Raw genomic sequence first — 20,233 nt, forward strand, 5'->3', positions numbered from 1 at the left:
GGGCTTTCGAAAACTGGGGGGCGGTCCTTTTGGAAGGTCCCGTCTCCACGGGCGGCACGCAATTGGAAAAGCTGCACTTTCGAATTGCTGTGGCCACCATAGTACCAATGAGGCGCTCCATATTCATTGCAGTGCCTCATTAGCATCTTTCGAGCCCGCTCATTAACATGCCCCTTTGAAAGGAAGGGGCACATGTAGACTTGGGGACAGTGAGCACTTTCATTAACTTCAGCAGGACAGTTCAGTGTATAGTAAAGTACATGTGTGAGAAACACAGGTCATTGTCTAACCAATGTTTAGCCATTGTCTAACTACTGATTTCAATGAAAAGCCATTCCATTCCCTTCAATCAACTTCAATGGGCACTGGATCAGGTCTGTAATCTCCAGGGCTCCTCCCACAAACATTAAATTCACTTGACACATTTTTAACATGATTGTGCCTTCCTATTTGGGACAGATAGCTTCAGAAACCCCCAAACGATGCAGAAATTTTCCTCTAAGGGTCAGTAGGACAGAAATGAAACAGGCTAAAAATGGAAAGTAACATTTTAAAATGAACTCAGATGAGATGGGGTTTGAACTGTGCAAAAATATTTCTCCGCAGCCATAAATTTCAATCAGATACCAAAAATGGATTTGAAAGTATCATGCTAAATTGCTTAAAGATGGTTTAGTCCCAACAAAGCCTTACATTTACAAATAAAAAAGGGTGCATGATATGATGTCTGTGTTAGTGTTATGAATAAAACTATAGAAGTTAGAGCTGAAAAGGACCCATTTACTTTTTATTCCTAGTTTTGTCTGTGCATGACTATCATTACATTATACTATCTATTTCTTCAAGGTAACTATACATGTTGTCCATATCAAGGCAACTATCAAGAGTTCTATCATTTAATACAATTAAATGAATATCAAGCAGAACTACATGTCTGTTTAAAATTTAATACAATTCCTTCTATTTATGACTCCTCATGTCACTCAAAATAGCTCTTTTTTCTGCTTGAAGTTTACAAAAATGTGAGCAAGCGACAATGTGTGACCTAGCCAGTTGCTATGATGGTACTGCTTCCAAAGTCCTGGTATTAACGTTGTCTCTGAGTTGGATTCTGACTCCTGAGCAACATCTGGAACTTTAACACTGACCCTGACACCTGCCTGTTTCTGGCTCTGATCTTTATCTCGAATCCTGACTCTGACTCAGTTCCTGTCTCACACACTCCTGCCTCTAGTCCTGTCTGCCTTAGCTCCTGACGGTGTGGGCAGGAAATTCTGTTCCCAACATGGTCTCTGCTCCATCCTTCACTGTCTTTTTCCAAAACAAAACAGCACTCATGTAGCACTTTAAAGACTAACAAAAGTCTTTTTCCAGTAGGTCTTGCCAAATTAGGGGGACTATCCGTCCTGTATTTGGTGGGACTGTACCATATTTGGGACACCAAAAAGGCGTCCCAACTTATTTTTTAAAATGGACCAATTATCCCATATTTGGGCCCTTTCCCGCTGACCTTTTCTGCCAGCATCTGCACAGGCACTGCTGCTGGCTTGAGAGCAGGTAGGTCACTTCCCCAAGCCTCGGTGAAGTGTGGGGAGAGTGAGCAGCTGTTGTGTCCCTGCCGCTTCCCTGGGGCTTCAGGGGAGGGCTGGCGGCCACCGCTTCCCTGGGACTCAGGAAGTGCTGGCAACTGCCGCCTCCTTTTTTGGCTCCCTGGGGCTTGGTGGAACCAGGAGGAGCCACCTCCCCCACATATCTACCTGTCCCATATTTGGGACTGGGAGATATGGTTGCCCTATGCCAAATGTCCCTCCTTTCCATGAATATTCAGTGAACCCACCATGCACTTCCTTCCCTTCTATCTTTGACAATGCCATTGCAGAAGCCAACAGCTCTAGCAGTTCTCCTTTCAAGGCTCTGGTCCAAGACTGCAATGCTTCACAGAAATGGAGGAGCAGGGCCACCTAAACAAGAGGTGAGTCCATTTTTTGTCAGGCCCTGCTTTTCATCCCTGCGATTAGCAGGTCACCCAACCTGGCTAATGTAATCCAAACTGGCAGAAATTTCAAATGGAAAAAACTCTTTTGGCACGTATAAAGAAATAAGTCTGTAGAATGTAAAAACGTTATTAATTGGTATATAAATGTGAGTACACAGACATAAAAGCAGTAACATATTTCAACAGTTTTAGTGAGATGGATGAGCCTGAGACCCAGCAGCCAATCATGCTGTGCCCACCTTATGAAATTTCATACCCTCCCAATGGGGCCTGCCCCCCACTTTGCACACTCCAGTCCTATATCCACAGCTGCTCTTTAACAGACTTCCAGTCTAATGCAGATTCATGCCCTGCCATCAGAGAGCTTCACCAGTTGTGCATGGGCACAGCTGCTAACAGTTTTGGGAAACTGTTTCCCCTCTGCTTGGAGAAATTGATCTGACGAAGTGGGCCTGTCTCACGAAAGCTTAACACCTAATAAATCATGTTGTTATTCTTTCAAGTGCTACATTTCTGCCACTTTGTTTTGTTGGAGTACAGACTAACATGGCTACCTCTCTGTTACTCTCCTTGGAGAGTTACACTCTCATTTAAACAGCAGTATTTATGTTCTTTCCTTACTCATTTATTAGCCAGGCCTTTGGTCTGATATTTCAGTTGCTCCGGAGGAGTTCATGGTATGATCAATGAAATGCTGGAAATAATGAAACCAAACATTCATTTCTGAAATTATTAGAATGAATTTACCTATTACAACTAATTGCTACAAGTACTTACTAGAATTGATGCTTTTATTGCTGTGCAGAAGGATGGTAAGAGTAGGTAATTGCTATTAACAGTGAACATCTACTTTCTGGATAAGGGAATACTTTTTAAATCTTAAAAAAAAATCTTCAGATGGAAATCAAGGCAGTTTGCAATGCATTATCTATCTCATATTTTAGATATGATAAGAGGTGGCATATGAGATGTGCCTGTTCAGAACAACTCTGTCTTCTGCAGCAGTTCTTGTTAAATGCAATGGGCTTGTTGAGAGATCAAATCCTCTTTTAATTCCACAAGTAATTTGAATAGCTGTCAAATCATACTTATTGGATAGTACTGCCAACAGCAAAGACTATATGCACTAGCTACTTGTGCTACACAGAATATCATATGCTGACAAAGAATAAAAGCAGAGCCTGTTGTGGCATAATGCATTGGTCTGCCTTATATGCCCAAAGTTTCCCTTTTAGGCTGCAGCTATACTCATTCTGCTTTTGGAAATGGAATGCAAATCAGTGAGACTGAAAATGCAAATGAGGTATTGATTTACATACCTCACACATCATTTGCATATTTTATGTGATCACGCTTCTGGGTGAGGCTTTTCCTCAAGCAAAAATAGCTGTGTAGAAGGGATTCCCTTAGAAAACAAACCTTGTTTTTGAAAGAACCCTTCTGCCTGAAACAAAACAGGAATTAGTATTGTTTCAAAAATGGGGTTTGTTTTCAAAGGAACCCCCTCTACACAGCAGATTTTGCTTCTGGAAAAGCCTCTTCTGGAAGCATGATCATGCAAGAATATGCAAAAGAGGCATGAAATATGTAAATCTGTGCCTTATTTGCACTTTTGATCTCACTCATTTGAATTCTGCTTCTGAAAGAGGAATGCAGTGTAGCTGCAGCCATAGAATTTCTCTCTTTAGAGAAAAAAGGGTTCCTAGACTGAAATATGAAAGGCGAAAGTGTGTGAAGTATAAAGATGGGCATGAACCAAAGCCCATATTCAAAGTCCTTCAGACTTGACATTTGATTTCTGATTTCCAATTCCACCTTCTTAGGTGTTTGGATTTGCTTCGCTGCTCACCTTTATACTTTGAGAAGTTATTAAAGTTATTTAAATGCATGGGTCAGACTGGCCATTTATTATTGTGCATGTATTTGGCTGTACGGTAGTCATGTGATACTCCAGTTAATTCACTTCAGTGTCATTATTTTACTTAATGATTAGTTAAAGTCATTGCTGGCTGCCAGCCATATAACCTCATGCTCAAAGCAGCCGAGGACAGTTCTCAAACAATCAGTGCTTGTCTTATGTTCCTGTTTAAATAACTACAAGATCATAGGGAAAAAGCCCTCTTTCCTTAGTAGCATTCACTGAAGGGGTTCATCTTCCCTATAGCCTTTTATAAGCCTCCCTTGAGGACCTGTGTCACAGTTGGCAATTTAAATATTCACTGACTCTTAAACACAACCATACATCAAGGTGGACTCAGAATTCTATTTTGTTTCCAAATGGCAATCCAGGTTTGCAAGCAGTTTGGGAACCTAAACTCATATTCTTGCATAGCACCCTCCCTATTGCCCTAAGCAGCAGTAATGGTGCCAGGGCTCTGAGCCCCTTTGAAATGCTCAGGAGCAAGTGCCCCATTTGTTCAACCCCTGAACCCCCTTCAGTTGGTGGGCCTGCTTGTGGGACTGGGAGGCAGTAGCCCTTGCTGGGCACTGTCCACAAAAATCCTGCTGAGAGTATTAGAGCGCTGTCCCCTATGCCCCTTAAAGACTCAGCAGCAGCATGGACTTGAGCACGGAAGCAGGGAGGACCTCACTGTGGGTAATAGGAGCTAACAAACTATGCCAGAAAAGAATCTGCTGTAGTGCTGGCCTGCCATCACTGGGGCGCTAGCCTTCTACTCTGTCACTTCAAACGAGAGTGTACATTTATAAATCAAGGGCTATGTCTACACGAGCACACTACGTCGAAGTAGCCTGTTTAGAAGTAAGGACATCAAACTAGGTTACTTCGATGCATATCCTCTACATGTCCTCCAGGGCTGGTGCCGTTGATGTTCAATGTCGAAGTAGCGACAGGGAACATTGAAAGGAGCCGCCCCAGAAGGAAATGCGGAGCGTCCACACACACAAGTGCTCCCCGTCGAAATAAGGGGCCAGCAAAGCCCCAATATGCTCCCTTAAAGGGCCCCTCCCAGACACACTCGCCTGCACAGCACAAAATCCACAGAGCCGAACACCGGTTGCAGACCCTGTGCACGCAGCACGGACCCCGAGCTGCAGCAGCAGCAGCAGCCAGAAGCCCTGGGCTAAGGGCTGCTGCATGCGGTAACCATAGAGCCCCACAGGGGCTGGACAGAGCATCTCTCAACCCCTCAGCTGATGGCTGCCATGGAGGACCCCTCTATTTCGAAGTAGCAAGACGCGGATCGTCTACACACGCCCTATTTCGACGTTGAACGTCGAAGTAGGGTGCTGTTCTCATCTTCAGATGGGAATAGTGATTTCGACGTCTCGCTGCCTAATGTCGATTTCAACGTCGAAATAGCGCACGCTGCGTGTAGATGCAATGCGTGCTATTTCGACATTGCGCCGGCTACTTCGAAGTAGCCGGCTAGTGTAGACGCACCCAAGGTGACAAGTGAGGATAAAGCAAAGTCAAAGGCAGGCAGGAGACTACTACGTCAATGACTGACTATCTTATTGGACAAACAATATTATAATCCTAACACAGCATCATTAGAATGGATTAACAATAGGTTCCCCCTCAATCCTCTGGAATTCCCCTGGTCCCTTTAGTCCAGGAGATCTCAAATTGGGAATCAGGACCCCTCAGGGTCATTACATATGTGTGTTGGGGGAGGAGGGAGGAAGTGTCACATGGGCTATGTCTACACTAGGACACAATGTCGAAGTAACCTATTTTGAAGAACTTCGAAATAGGCTACTTCGACGATAATCGTCTACATGTCCTCCAGGGCTGGCAACGTCGATGTTCAATGTCGAAGTAGCCCCGGAAGGAAAAGCGGAGCGTCCACACACACAAGCCCCCTCTTTCGAAATAAGGGGCCAGGAAAGCCCACGGACCAGGTCACAGAGCACACTAGCCCTTCCAGGGCAGCTGCAAGCCACTGCCTTAAAGGGCCCCTCCCAGACACACTCGGCCTGCACTGCACAAGCAGTCCTGCGTTGGTGATACAAGCCTCGCAGACCTCGAGCCCACAGACATGGACATCCAGCAACAGCTGGAAGCCCTTCAAGCCACCTCCCGCAGAGCAGACACCCTTCTAGATGCTACCCCTCCAGCACCGAGTGGTGGGAGCACCTGGTTATGGGGGAATGGAATGATGACCAGTGGCTGTGGAACTTCCACATGAGCCAGCAGATCTTCATGGAGCTCTGCCAGTGGCTCACCCCCGCACTCAGGCACCACGATACCTGGATGCGGCGTGCCCTCCCAGTCGAGAAGAGGGTTGCATTAGCTGTCTGGAAGCTGGCCACTCCAGACAGCTACCGCTCTGTGGGACAGCAGTTTGGGGTGGGAAAGGCCACAGTCGGGGCTGTTCTCATGAGCTGTGTCTACACGTGCACGATACTTCGAAGTAGCGGCACTAGCTTCGAAATAGCGCCCGTCACGGCTACACGCGCTGGGCGCTATTTCGAAGTTAACTTCGACATTAGGCGGCGAGACGTCGAAGTCGCTAACCCCATGAGGGGATAGGAATAGCGCCCTACTTCGATGTTCAACGTCGAAGTAGGGACCGTGTAGTCGTTGCGCGTCCCGCAACTTCGAAATAGCGGGGTCCGCCATGGCGACCATCAGCTGAGGGGTTGAGAGACGCTCTCTCTCGAGCCCCTGCGGGGCTCTATGGTCACCGTGGGCAGCAGCCCTTAGCCCAGCGCTTCTGGCTGCTGCTGCGGCAGCTGGGGATCCATGCTGCAGGCACAGGGTCTGCAGCCAGTTGTCAGCTCTGTGTATTTTGTCGTGTTTAGTGCAACTGTGTCTGGGAGGGGCCCTTTAAGGGAGCGGCTTGCTGTTCAGTCCGCCTTGTGACCCTGTCTGCAGCTGTGCCTGGCACCCTTATTTCGATGTGTGCTACTTTGGCATGTAGACGTTCCCTCGCAGCGCCTATTTTGATGTGGTGCTGCGCAACGTCGAAGTTGAACATCGATGTTGCCAGCCCTGGAGGATGTGTAGACGTTACTCATCGAAATAGCCTATTTCGATGTTGCTACATCGAAATAAGCTATTTTGATGTAGGCTTCACATGTAGACGTAGCCATGGAGGTAAGGAGGCCTGGGGCTGAACCCCCTGCTGGGGAGGGGGGCCTGGGTGAGTGGAGCCTGGGAAGGGGACCTAGGGAGGGGGGCCCAGGTGAGGGGAGGCCAAGGAGGGGGGCCTGGGGAGGGGGGCCTGAGAGAGGGGGTCACACTCTGCAAACCCTCACAGGCACCTATGTTCCCTCCCCACTCAATGCCCTGCTGCTGAAGAGGGTCGTCCGAGGTGGGGACCTGGACGTGGCCGTCGAGGGATTTGCTGCAATGGGATTCCCCAACTGCTTTGGAGCCATTGATGGGACCCACATCCCCATCCGTGCCCCAGACCACAGTGGTGGCCTCTACGTCAACAGGAAGGGCTACCACTCTGTGGTCCTGCAGGCCATGGTCGACAGCCTTGGCCGCTTCCAGGACATCTACATGGGCTGGCCTGGCTCTACCCACAATGCCCGCTTTTTCTAGAATTTGGGATTATGCTGCCAACTGCAGGCGGGGACTTACATCCCCCAGAGGGAGATCCCTCTGGGGGATACCACCACCGTACCCCTCTGCCTTGTGGGGGATGCGGCATACCCCCTCCAGCCCTGGCTTATGCAGCCCTATACAGGCCACCTCTCTGATAGCCAGGAGCACTACAATGCCCGACTCAACCATGCCCGACAAGTGGTTGAGCGAGCCTTTGGGTGCCTGAAAGGCTGCTGACATTGCTTCCTGGCATGCCTAGACCTGGGCCTCCCAAACATCCCCCAGGTTGTGGGGCCCTGCTGCACACTCCACAACCTGCTAGAAAGCAAGGGGGAGGCCTTTGTGCAGGGCTGGGCACCGGAGGCCGCAACAGCCTACCCCCAGCCAGCTGCCACCCTGAGCCTCCAGGCCCACCAGGATGGGATCTGGGTCGGGGAGGCCCTAAGGGAGTAAGGTGAGCAACCCCCTGTCCATCCCTGCACCCCACCCCAGCACCCACACCTCACCCTCACCAAAAGCACACGGGACACAGGTTTTAGAAAAATAAAACTATCATTATTTACAAGAACAAAAATGTCGCCCCTTTTCAGCAAATAATATTAGCAAATATAAAACAGATTCAATGAAAATAATAACTATATACAATTGGGGACATCTCTAAAAACTGTTATGGGGGGTCAACTATAAATAACTATATACAGGGGTGGGGACAACTATGTACAGGGGGGAGATGTGGGCATGCCACACATCGGCCCATCATTCTGGGGCTGGGGTGGAAGGGCGCGAACCGCACTGCATTTGGCTGGCTGGTCCCCCTCCCAGCCAGGGTCCCCAGTGAGGCCGGCTGGGGGCTGGGAGCACAGGGAGGTATGGCCAAGGCAGGTCCTCGGGCCCGGGTGGCTCTTGCTCTGAGGAGCTGTTGGGTGGGGCAGCAGGTGGAACATCAGGCGGGACATCAGTAGGTGGGGTGGCAGGGAGGGCAGCACAGAGGACATCGGAGGGGGAGGCAGACAGGCCACCAGCTCCTCAAAAGTATTGGCCACCCAGTTGAATGTGGCCATGAATTCCCGCCAGGTCTCCCGGTGCCAGGCAGCCTCCCACTCCTTGAACTGGAGCTTCCGCTCCATGAGGTCCACCTGGCGCCGGAGGGCCGCAGCCACCTCAGGGTCATAGGTGGTGGTGCGGCAGTGTCCTCAGCGGGGGTGGGCCCGTACTGGGGCTGGTGGTGACCCCGGGAGTTGGTGATCCAGTGGTCTGGGAGGGTTGTCAGGGACCACGGATGGTGCGGCTGCAGAAATAGGGGGAAAGGGGGAAGGGAGGTCGTGAGTACTTAGTCTTGACCCGTGGCCCACCCCGCATCCCCCCAAGGGCCTGTGTCCCCCCCATCCATCCCCCATTGGTGCGTGCAGTGATCCTGTGGGTGGCCCCCTCCAGGGGTCCGCCCCTCTCCCCTCCCACTGGGGGTGGGGCACGGCACTGTCCATGGGTGGAGGTGCTGCTGGGCACTGGTGGCTGTGGCACCGTCCCTGTGCTGTGGATTGCCTGGGCCATGTCAGGCTGGGGTGCTGTGGGGATGTGCTGGGCCCCCAGTCAACTGGTGCCCTCGCCCCATGCTCAGGGGGTCTGTGCCCTGTGGGGTACTTACCTGACGGTGCACTGGCAGGCTCTGGAGATGCCCATGCAGCGGACACCTGGCTGGAGCTGTGGGATGGGTTGTCCAGCACGAGCTACCCCTCCTCACTGGACCACTCGGTGGCTGGGGTGGAGGGTCCCGGCTGTAGCCGTGGGGGGGCAGGGTTGGCCTCTGGACCTGACCCTGTCTCCGAGGCCGGCTGGGGCTCGTCGACCTTGGTGTCAAGGGTGGCTGGGGAGAGGAGGTGCCCCGGGGGCCCAGGATAGCCCTGAGCTCCCGGTAATAGGGGCAAGTGGTGGGGGCAGCCCCAGACCAGCTGTCTGAGTCCCAGGCCTGGGCGTAACCGTGCCGCAACTCCTTGACCTTGCTCCTGACATGGTCAGGAGTGCAGGCAGGGTGACCCTGGGCAGCCAGGCCCTCGGTCAGCTGGGCCAATGCCTCCACATTCCACCGCTTGCTCCCCATGACATGCAGCACCTCCTCCTCCCCCCCAGAGCCCCAGCAGGTCTCGGAGCTCAGGGTCAGTCCAGGAGGGGCCCCGCTTCCTACCCTGCTGGCTGGAGGCCTAGGAGCCCTGCGATGGCCCAGAGGGGGAGCTCTGGGGGTGCTCTGGAGGCTGGCTGGCTGCCATGGTGTCTGTCTGTCTGTGCAGGGACACCTTGTGGCAGGGCTGCTGCACGCACGCTGCCAGCCTCCTGCTTCAGGGTTCCCGGGTCCCTGCGGCTTTAAGAGCCACTGAATGCAGAGATCATAGAGCCCCGCAGGGGCTGGACAGAGCGTCTCAACCCCTCAGCTGATTGCCGCCATGGAGGACCCCGCTATTTCGAAGTAGCGGGACGCGGATCGTCTACACACACCCTACTTCGACGTTCAACATCGAAGTAGGGCACTATTCCCATCTTCTGATGGGAATAGCAATTTTGACGTCTCACCACTTAACTTCGATTTGAACGTCGAAATAGCACACGGCGCATGTAGACGCAACGTGTGCTATTTCGACTTTGTGCCGGCTACTTCAAAGTAGCCGGCTAGTGTAGATGTAGCCATGCTGTCAGCCCCCAAGCAAGAAAACCTTATTTGCACCCAGCATTTATGATAGCCAATCGTCCAGTTTTCTAGTGTCAACTTAAAATACTAGATCCAGAGTATAACTGGCTGTATCAGTCAATTCTCTAACTACTTAAAATCTCATGTCAATCATGGTTGCCAGGAAATCTTGAGCTAATTCATCTGTGTGAATGCTACAAATCACACAGCTTATCAACTTTAATGCTGACAGTACCTCAGCAAGAAGAAACTTTGTTTAGTCCATGTAGGGACTCCGATGCAATGCAGTGATGGGTACATTGGAATTTACACTATATTAGGTGGATGCCATGCATCAGATCTACTTTTGGGTTAGGAGGCTTTCAACACTGTAAAATCAGACACGCCCAGCAAGGTAAGTCACCTCCTCACCAGATCACTGCGGGTTCATGCTGTGCTGAGTACTCCACTGGAAAAGAACTGTAAGGCTACGTCTACACGTGCACGCTACATCGAAATAGCTAATTTCGAAGTAGCGACATCGAAATAGCCTATTTCGATGAATAACGTCTACACGTCCTCCAGGGCTGGCAACGTCGATGTTCAACTTCGACGTTGCTCAGCCCAACATCGAAATAGGCGCAGCAAGGGAACGTCTACACGCCAAAGTAGCACACATCGAAATAAGGGAGCCAGGCACAGCTGCAGACAGGGTCACGGGGCGGACTCAACAGCAAGTCGCTCCCTTAAAGGGCCCCTCCCAGACACACTTTCATTAAACAGTGCAAGATACACAGAGCCAACAACTAGTTGCAGACCCTGTATATGCAGCACGGACCCCCAGCTGCAGCAGCAGCAGCCAGAAGCCCTGGGCTAAGGGCTGCTGCACATGGTGACCATAGAGCCCCGCAAGGGCTGGAGAGAGAGTATCTCTCAACCCCCCAGCTGATGGCCGCCATGGAGGACCCCGCTATTTCGATGTTGCGGGACGCGGATCGTCTACACGTCCCTACTTCGATGTTGAACGTCGAAGTAGGGCGCTATTCCCATCCCCTCATGAGGTTAGCGACTTCGACGTCTCGCCGCCTAACGTCGATTTCAACTTCGAAATAGCGCCCAACACGTGTAGCCACGACGGGCACTATTTCGAAGTTACTGCCGCTACTTCGAAGTAGCGTGCACGTGTAGACGCAGCCTAAGAGTTCTATAAATTGCATGGCATTATTCCTGACTGGATGAGTAACTCATATTCAGGATGGACCTGCTTTGAGCAGAGGGCTGGACTTGATGACCTCCTGAGGTCTCTTCCAACCCTGTGATTCTATGATTCTAAGTTATTTGGCTATATGTTAGGGATGGGTAGCAGAATTGAGGAATTTTTTAAAAAATGTCAACCTTTCCTTTCTAGGCCACTCAAGCCTTGCCCAAAAACTCATTCCGGGATAAGTCAGGTTACCAAAAGATGAACCTGATGAATACAACCCAGTTAGTTTGATTCTCTTTTCACATTTTCACCCAGTGATTTTGTCAATGATCTCAGCTACAAAGGGTGCTTTTATAAATTCCTCCAGGACCACTGTTTAGTGTGCCTGGGTGCTGTGCCAGGGGGAGGGGAGAGAGCCAAGCACACCCACTACTCTGGATCCCAGTGCAAGGACCCTTTTGTGGCAGCATTGTCCTGCCCTCCTCACTTCCTTATGTCCCTCTCACTCCCTGAGTCACTTCCCTGTGACTTCTTGCACCTTTCTGGCCTTTATATCAAGGCCAGCAATCTGGCAGGTGTGAGGCTGGAGCCTCCTTGCCACTCCCCTTAGCCTGCCCAGCACTTCCCTCTTCAGGTGCAGTTCCCCTGCTAGGAGCCAGTACTGTAGCCTTGCTGGTCAGAACCCAACTAAACCTGCTCGGCTGAACAGCTCTTTATATACGGGGCTGCTCCAGTGTCTAGCCTCTGATTGGCTTTTCATGAGCCTCTCCCTAACTGGTTGGGGCACTGTGCAGGCCTGCAACCCTTCCCAGAAGGAGCAAAGCAACAGCCCCCGCTACACTGGCCAAATGTTAGACCATTCATCTAGGAACAAAAAATACAGGCCATCCTTACAAGATGGAAAACTTTGCCCTGGGAAGTAGTGGTTCTGAAAAAGACTTGGGACTCTGGATGGTGGATAATCAGCTGAACATGTGCTCTTAGTGCAATCCTGTGGCCAAAAAAGCAAAAATTGAACCCACTGATATATGAATAGTGGAATACTAAGGAGGAGGAGGGAGATATTACCTCAGGACTTGGCAATGCTGAACTGACCACTAGAATACTGTGTTCAGACTCTAAAAAGGAAGTTGAACAATTAGAGAGGGTTCAGATGAGGACCAAGAGAATGATAAAGAACTGGAAAACATGACTTAAAGTGAGGACACAAATTTTAACTGTGAGAAATTAGAATCATTAGAATAATTTACCAAGGTCTGTGCTGGATTTCCTATCACGGGCAATTTTAAAATTAAGACTGTAAGTCTTTGTTTCTGAAGAATGTGTTCTAGTTCAATCACAGCTATAGGACTTGAGGCAAAAATTAATTCAGAGAAGTCCTGTGCGCTTTATTATACGAGTTGTCAAACCAGATCAGTGGTTCCCAAACTTTTCGGCATGATGCTCCCCCTCCACCTCCTCTTTACCATCATCCAAACCCCCTTTCGCAAAATGTTCAATTTGTACTCCTACACATCAAAAGGCAAAATAAATAAATAAATAAATAAATTTGCATTTTCTGGTTGTGAGCACAGCCGTTTGTGGCATGATCACGACAGTGTTGCAAGCCGCAGCCTGCATACACCCCGTGCTTGATCAAAGCTTCGCTGCCCAATCAGAACCCAGCATGCCAGCGTGCATTGACAATCCTCCCCCGCCCCCCCGCCCCGAGGAGCAAAGGACTCAGCCACATACAAGGAAGCGGGGCCAGCTAAAGGCTTAGTCACATATGCACAAATGAGACCACCACCTCACCAACCATTCAAAGCCCCTGAAAAGGAAAAACTCCTAACTCTTAAAAAGGGCAAAAGGGCACAGCACCGACATCGGCCCGGGGGTTGCTTCTGTGTCCAAACCCCAATAAAAAGTTAACTCCCACCTCCCAAATCGGAGATGTATGTACCTTGACAAGCCCATCGGGTGGCCTGAGTTGCTTGTCCCTCCTGCAGAAAATCCAGATGCTCTCAGGTAGATGTTGGTGTGGGCTCTGCTCACCGTCTGTGGTTTGGTAACCACCCTGTATATAGAGGCTTTCCCTGTCCGTCATTGCATTGGGGTAGATGGCTAGATCCCTTAATTCCCTTCATAACATTGATTAAGCCATTGTTAGTAAAGCTTTTTTATGCTCACTGCTTGTCTTGTCTCCGTCCACCACGCGTCCAGTGAATGCCTTTTACTCCTGGGACAGTGGTACAAAATTTCAAAATTCAAATATTTTTTACAGCAATGGTCCCCAGTCTTTTTACATACAAGATCACTTTTTAAATGTCAGGGCAAGCCCCAAGAGTGCACCCCTTTCTTGAGGCCTCACCCTTTCTGTTCCCCTTCTCTCCATCATTTGCTGTCCCCAGTCCTTACTCACTCTCACCGGATTGTGACAGGAGATACGGGTTCTGGGGTGGGAATGAGGGATTTGGGTGGGGGAAGGGGTGAAAGGTGCAAGCTCTGGGAGGGAATCTGGGTGCAGGAAGAAGTGGAGAAGGGCCTGTTGGCTCAGGGAGGGGGCTCCAGGCTGGAGACTGTTGGGGTCAGGTGGAGTGCTGGCGGGCTGAACAAACCACAGGCTTGTGGATATGAGGGTGCAGGAGTTCAGGCTGGGGTGTCTGAGGGGCTTGGGGCAGGGGGCATTGGGAGTATGATGGGCTCAGGACACAGATTTGCAGTGTGTGGATTGTACAGTAATGTTGTGGCAGAAGACTGGAGATATGAGAGGCTCAAGACAGCGAGTTCCGGTGTATGATAAGCTCAGGATTGAGGTGTGTGTGGGGATGCAGGGGTGTTATGATGCCATGACAAGATGGGGGCTTGGCCCAGAATGGGGACTTGCTGGCCAGGCTTCATTTTTAAATAAAATCTGTCCAACACAAACATTTCAGCAATGTCTTTATTTATGGGAGAGGCGGAGAACCTGTTTCAGGTCGGGGTCACTGACCCACAGAAAAATAAAAAAGTCAGGGGCCACACAAGTGAGAAAAAAAAAACAAAACCCCCAAGCGCCACTGATGTGTTCACAATTGAGACACCTCCCTCCCTTGGCACTCCAGCCCTTTGGGCAGGGGGAGTGTAGGTAGGACTGAGGTTCAAGGCCTCAGGCCAGATTAATTCTTCTGCGGCTCCAGCTTTGGTGGAATTTGTGGGCCCTGCTTCACTGAGATGGTGCCAAAATGAGGGATCCAGTGCATGGGACAGGTCTGCCAGTGAGGGGGCACCAGCTCCAGCTGCTCAGGCGGTGCACAGCTGCAGGGGGGATGAGGAGCAGTTGGCACAGATCTGGGGCTCCTGCCGCCCCTGCCCCCCATGCAGAAAGGCAGCAGGTGGAAGGAAGTTGCTGCAAGGCAACAGACTTGGCTTTTCAGGAAAGACGCTGGCTGTTTGGGGAGGTGAAGCAGCACACACACTTCCTGAGACACCAGCTCTGGTGTGCAGCTACGGGATTTCCCCCCACACCGCAGGAAGATGGCATTACCTCTACTTCTGCAGGAGGTAACACCAGTGCAGGCTCTTTCTTGGGGTAGGGTTGATTCTACTTAAGGCAGGGGGCTGGACTCAATGACCTCCTGAGGTCCCTTCCAGCCCTAGAATTCTACGATTCTACGATTGATGAGGCACAGGGGAGCAGACCACTGGGTCACCTTGCACCCCCCAGGTCTGGATTTAATGCACCCGAGCATACTGAGGGAATTGGCAGAGGTCATTGCTGAACCTTTGGTCATTATCCTTGAAGACTCTTGGACACTGGGGGACACACCGGATGACTGGAAAAAGGCAAACGTAGTGCCCATCTTTAAAAAAGGAAAGAAGGACAATCCAGGGAACTATAGACTAGTCAGCCTTACCTCAATCCTTGTGAAAATAATGGAGAGAATCCTCAAGGAATCCATTATGGAACACTTGGAAGAGGGAAAAGTGATCAAAAGTAGCCAACATGGATTCACCGGGGCAAGTCCTGCCTGACCAATCTGATTATCTTCTACGATGAGGTAACAAGTTCTGTGGACATGGGGAAATCAGTGGATGTGATATACCTTGACTTCAGCAAAGCTTTGATATGGTCTATCACAACATTTTTTTCCATAAGTTAAGGAAATATGGATTGGATCCTTGGACTATAAGATGGATAGAAAGCTGGCTTGAGGGTCCAGCCCAATGGGTAGTGGTCAATTGCTCAATATCTGGATGGCGGTCGGTTTCAAGTGGACTGCCGCAAGGCTCGGTTCTGGGGCTGGTGTTATTCAACATCTTTATTAATGACCTGGAGGAGGGACTGGATTGCACCCACAGCAAGTCTGCAGATGACACAAAACTAGGGGGTAGATGTAGATATATTGGTGGGTAGAGAGAGAATCCAGATTGACCTGGATAAATTGGAGGACTGGGCCAAAAGAAATCTGATGTGGTTCAACAAGGAGAAGTGTAGAGTCCTGCACCTGGGGCAGAAGAATCCCAAGCATTGTTACAGGCTGGGAGCCAACTGGCTCAGCAGCAGTTGGATGGAAAGGGATCTAGGGGTTATGGTGGATGAAATGCTGGATATGAGTGAACAATGTGCCCTTTTAGCCAAGAAGGCTAATGGCATACTAGGGTGCGTGCGGAGGAGCATTTTGAGCAGATCTATTCGGCACTGGTGAGGCCACATCTGGAATATTGTGTCCAGTTTTGGGCCCTCCAGTATAAAAATATGTGGATTTGCTGGAGCAGTTTCAGCGGAGGGCAACAAAAATGAGTAAGGGGCTGGAGCACAAGATCTATGAGGATAGACTGAGGGATTTGGGCTTGTTTAGTTTACAGAAGAGAAGACTTAGGGGTGATTTAATAGCAGCCTTCAACTTCCTGAAGGGGAGCTCTAAAGAGGAGGGTAAGAAACTGTTCTCAGTGGAGTCAGATGACAGAAAAAGGAGCAATGGTCTGAAGTTGAAGAGGGAGAGGTATAGGTTAGATATTAGGAAAAGCTACTTCCCCAGGAGGGTGGTGAAGCATTGGAAGGCGTTGCCTGGAGAGGTGGTGGATTCTTCATCCCTCAAGGTTTTTAAGTCCTGGCTGAACAAGGTCCTGGCTGGGATGACTTAGTGGGGGTTGATCCTGCTTGAAACAGGGGGCTGGACTAGATGACCTCCTGAGCTTCCTTCCAGTCCTATGATTCTGTGATTCTGTGATTCTTCATGCCCCCCTATGGGGGTGTACCCCCCAGTTTGGGAACCTATGAACTAGATGATCACAAAGAAGGGTCCTGTGGCACCTTATAGACTAACGGAAAAGTTTTGAGCATGAGCTTTCATGAGCACAGACTCACTTCATCGGATGCATCATCTGAAGTGAGTCTGTGCTCACGAAAGCTCATGCTCAAAACTTTTCTGTTAGTCTATAAGGTGCCACAGGACCCTTCGTTGCTGTTACAGATCCAGACTAACACAGCTACCACTCCGATACATGATCACAAAGGTCTTTCATGGCTTTAAAATACTGTATGATTTGTCTTTCTGACACAAAGTAATTGCATATGCATGTGTGATTCTACCTGTGGGAGATATGATCAGATTTTTAGCTGCTTCATTCACTGACCTTCCTAGAACTTTGTTGTGGGATTTGTGAATCCTCTGATCCTGTTATGGTGTTAAGCACTCCCCTATCCTCTATAAAGTACTACATTTCCCATGCAGTTACATGAACAAGCAAACTTACAATTCACTTTTCATGAACACTCAAGTCAGTGACTAGCCATGGGCCTAATGTGCACAAGAAATAAACAAGAGGAAGTGAGTGCAACCAAAGCTGTTTTTCACATGTGAATGACTAACCACAGAAATGCATCTTGAACAACCTCAGAGGATGAAGTGGGTCTGTCCCACAAAAGCCCATCACCGAATAAATTATTTTGTTAGTCTTTAAAGTGCTACATTTCTGCTGTTTTGCTTTGTTGGAGGACAGACTAACAGGGCTACCTCTCCGTTACTAATCTCAGAGCTTGTGTTGTAGCTAAGAAGACATCGCTTCACAGTGCACATATGCCCTCTAGTGGTTTGCCTTCAGAATTCATTCCACCAAAAACAGCCCTTAGAAAAGGGTTTCTCTGGCTGAATGGAGAAGTAACTGACTCAAAGAGATTTATTTATTACGCAGACAGATCATGAAACATCAGAAAGCTTTTTAGAATATATGTAGAGTGCCATATAACATAATAAGGATCTGCATGCTGCACACCTGAGGGTTGGAATACCAATACCTGTAAAGACTGTAGTTCTTATGAACCGTGGGATCAAACTGGGTCTTAGTGTCATTACCTAAAAATGGATGTTGCTATATTTGGAACCCATCCTCAGGGTGGCACCTGGTGCAGTTTCTTTGGAAATAGTCACTGCTTAGTGCTGCCATATAATTGGACGAGCACTACGTCTGCAGGGCCCACTTTCAGGCACTGTGACTACAAGGCATACTGGGGCTTCGTGAGTATGGCAAAAGGAACCCAATGGGTCTTCTCTATTGAAACTGCTTTCACAGATTCACTCCCACACTGTCTCACAGAACCTATCTATTTTATTTAAGGAGCAGCTCCTGAGCTGCCTCTAGGTGCTACTGAGACACTGATAAGAAAGGTCTTAGTCAGTGCAAAGCAGCTACATTAACTTAGACTTGCTGAGAATCAGGACTTGGGTTTATTAACTAGTTAGTAATACACTAACTTCCTTACCTGAAATTTCCATAACAGGCCACCCCAGATGCTGAGAAGTTCTCTGCTCATCTCAAGGGATTTAGTCTCACTTAGGAATTTATACTACTACTTATGGTGAACAGTTAGCCCTATATCTCCTCCTTATTTTTGCCACTGTACTGTGGAACTGTAAGGAAGACAAGCAGTGAACACCTGCACTTTGCTCTCTGAATCAGTTGAGTGTAAAAGTTCCTGAAGTGGGTTCAGTGAAGGCTTCTAAAGCCAAAGCCACATAGATTTACCAGACATCTCATATCCTTATTCACTGCTCCACTGAATTTAAATGGGTCAAAATAGCTTCATGCTGCCACAAAAGCTATTTTTAAAGTTAATGCATCTCAGAGCTGGATTTATGAACGCGCATCCCCTTAACTGTGCATAAGCCCTTGATTGTGCAGCAGGAAATCAGACCCACAGCAAGCATGTATGAGGAGCATCTTTGTGTGCCGCTGCTCAGGACCACCTGTTCAGACTGCCCAGAACCCTCACACAAGTTGGTCAGTGGCCTTCGGTGAACATGCCAAGCAGCTGTGGAAGCCATCTTGCATAGAAGCCATTTCACATCCCTTACTTCTGCACGCACACAAGAGCCTGTCCTTTTCCTCACCTGTTTGGGAATGGCGGGGAGGATGAGCTCTATGGAATGCGTTAATGAACTGTTTGGATTTGGGGCTCCTACTCCCTGACACCTGTTCCTCCTTGCTGATAACAGTTTTCTCTCTGAAAATGATTTATGTTTCTCGAACTAATTGCCTCTGGCACTTGGACTTGTTTGTGTAAGGGTATAAAATACTAGAGTTAGTTGCATCAAGCAGCCTTGCTGGACCTGATTTTACCTGTGTCCAGTTTGGCTCATCTGTTGCCTTATTGAATTCAATAAAGCTGAATGTTAGGTGCCTAAACACAGAGAAGTCATGTGCTTCAACACAGCCATGTGCCGAGATACATATATGGCATACTTCTGTGACCCCATCTCTGTAACAGATCTTCTCTGCGTGACAGTACTGAAGCACTGGTAGCACATGCCCATTTCTTCTCCTGTTGACACTAGTTTGCTACTCAGAGTGTATATAAGCAGTCAAAGACAAGACCTGGAGCACTCGGCAGGCCCTTCAGGCTGCCAACTAGGTGTGTTCTATGCATCAGGAAAACCATGTGATTAGGGGATTTACTGTTTATTTTCAATTTGATGCTTGAATTTGATGAGCATGAAGGAGCTTTACAGAACTACAACCTATATATGTAGGGGTAGATTCTGACAGCTTTTGAGGAGGTGCCCATAGCTGGAAAAAGGATATAGTAAGCACTTATTCTCTACGTCCCATAAAAATGCACCTGCAAAGAGACAGCAAGAATTCTAGTTTCTACCTTCCCTAAGTGTGAGGGAATCCTAGCCCTATCAGAAGTGCTACACACCTCAAAAGAGTGATAGGAATGGGCATAACTTCATCCACGTACATCACATGTTGTACCTTTAAGAAGAATGTGGCAATTTCCACATTTGCATACATACCTATAATACCCCAAAAAATCAGCCTGCCTGCCTCTGGTGCAGAGTGCTTAGAAGAGCTGTTTCTGCAGTTGATCTTTGGTATCTTCCCTCCTTAAAACAGCTGTGGCTGGTGAGGCCACTATCCAGGCCATAATGATTGCATCGCTTTACTTACTTTTGGGTGGAACACAGCAGCAATGCTACGTGAAAAGAACATGTTCTCCAGTTGATGTTACATGGCCGGTTAGCAGTGGTGGAATAAGTACCCCCTCAAAAGTAACGAGTAAAAGTACAGCTACAAAGTCCTTCTGGAAACCTACCTGGGTAAAAGTAGCAGTTCTATTGTGTGCTATTTCTATCCATTTACAGATGGAAGCCCCCATTCCATGCACTGTTCCACATCAGAACATTCAAATATCACTGCTCAGTTAGATCATACAGACACCCAAGAGCAAAATGATCATAAGCGTAACAGAACTTCCTCCTCCTATCTCCCCTTGTCCTGCAATTAACTAGGAGAAAAGCAAGGTTTTGCAGTACATCCAGAAGGTTATCAGCTCAGGGCTGTGAAGGCCAAGGGAGGAAGCAAATGCTAAAGGACCAAGATAGTTTTCCTGAG

Source organism: Carettochelys insculpta, chromosome 1 (assembly GCF_033958435.1).
Source record: "Carettochelys insculpta isolate YL-2023 chromosome 1, ASM3395843v1, whole genome shotgun sequence".
NCBI lineage: Eukaryota > Metazoa > Chordata > Testudines > Carettochelyidae > Carettochelys > Carettochelys insculpta.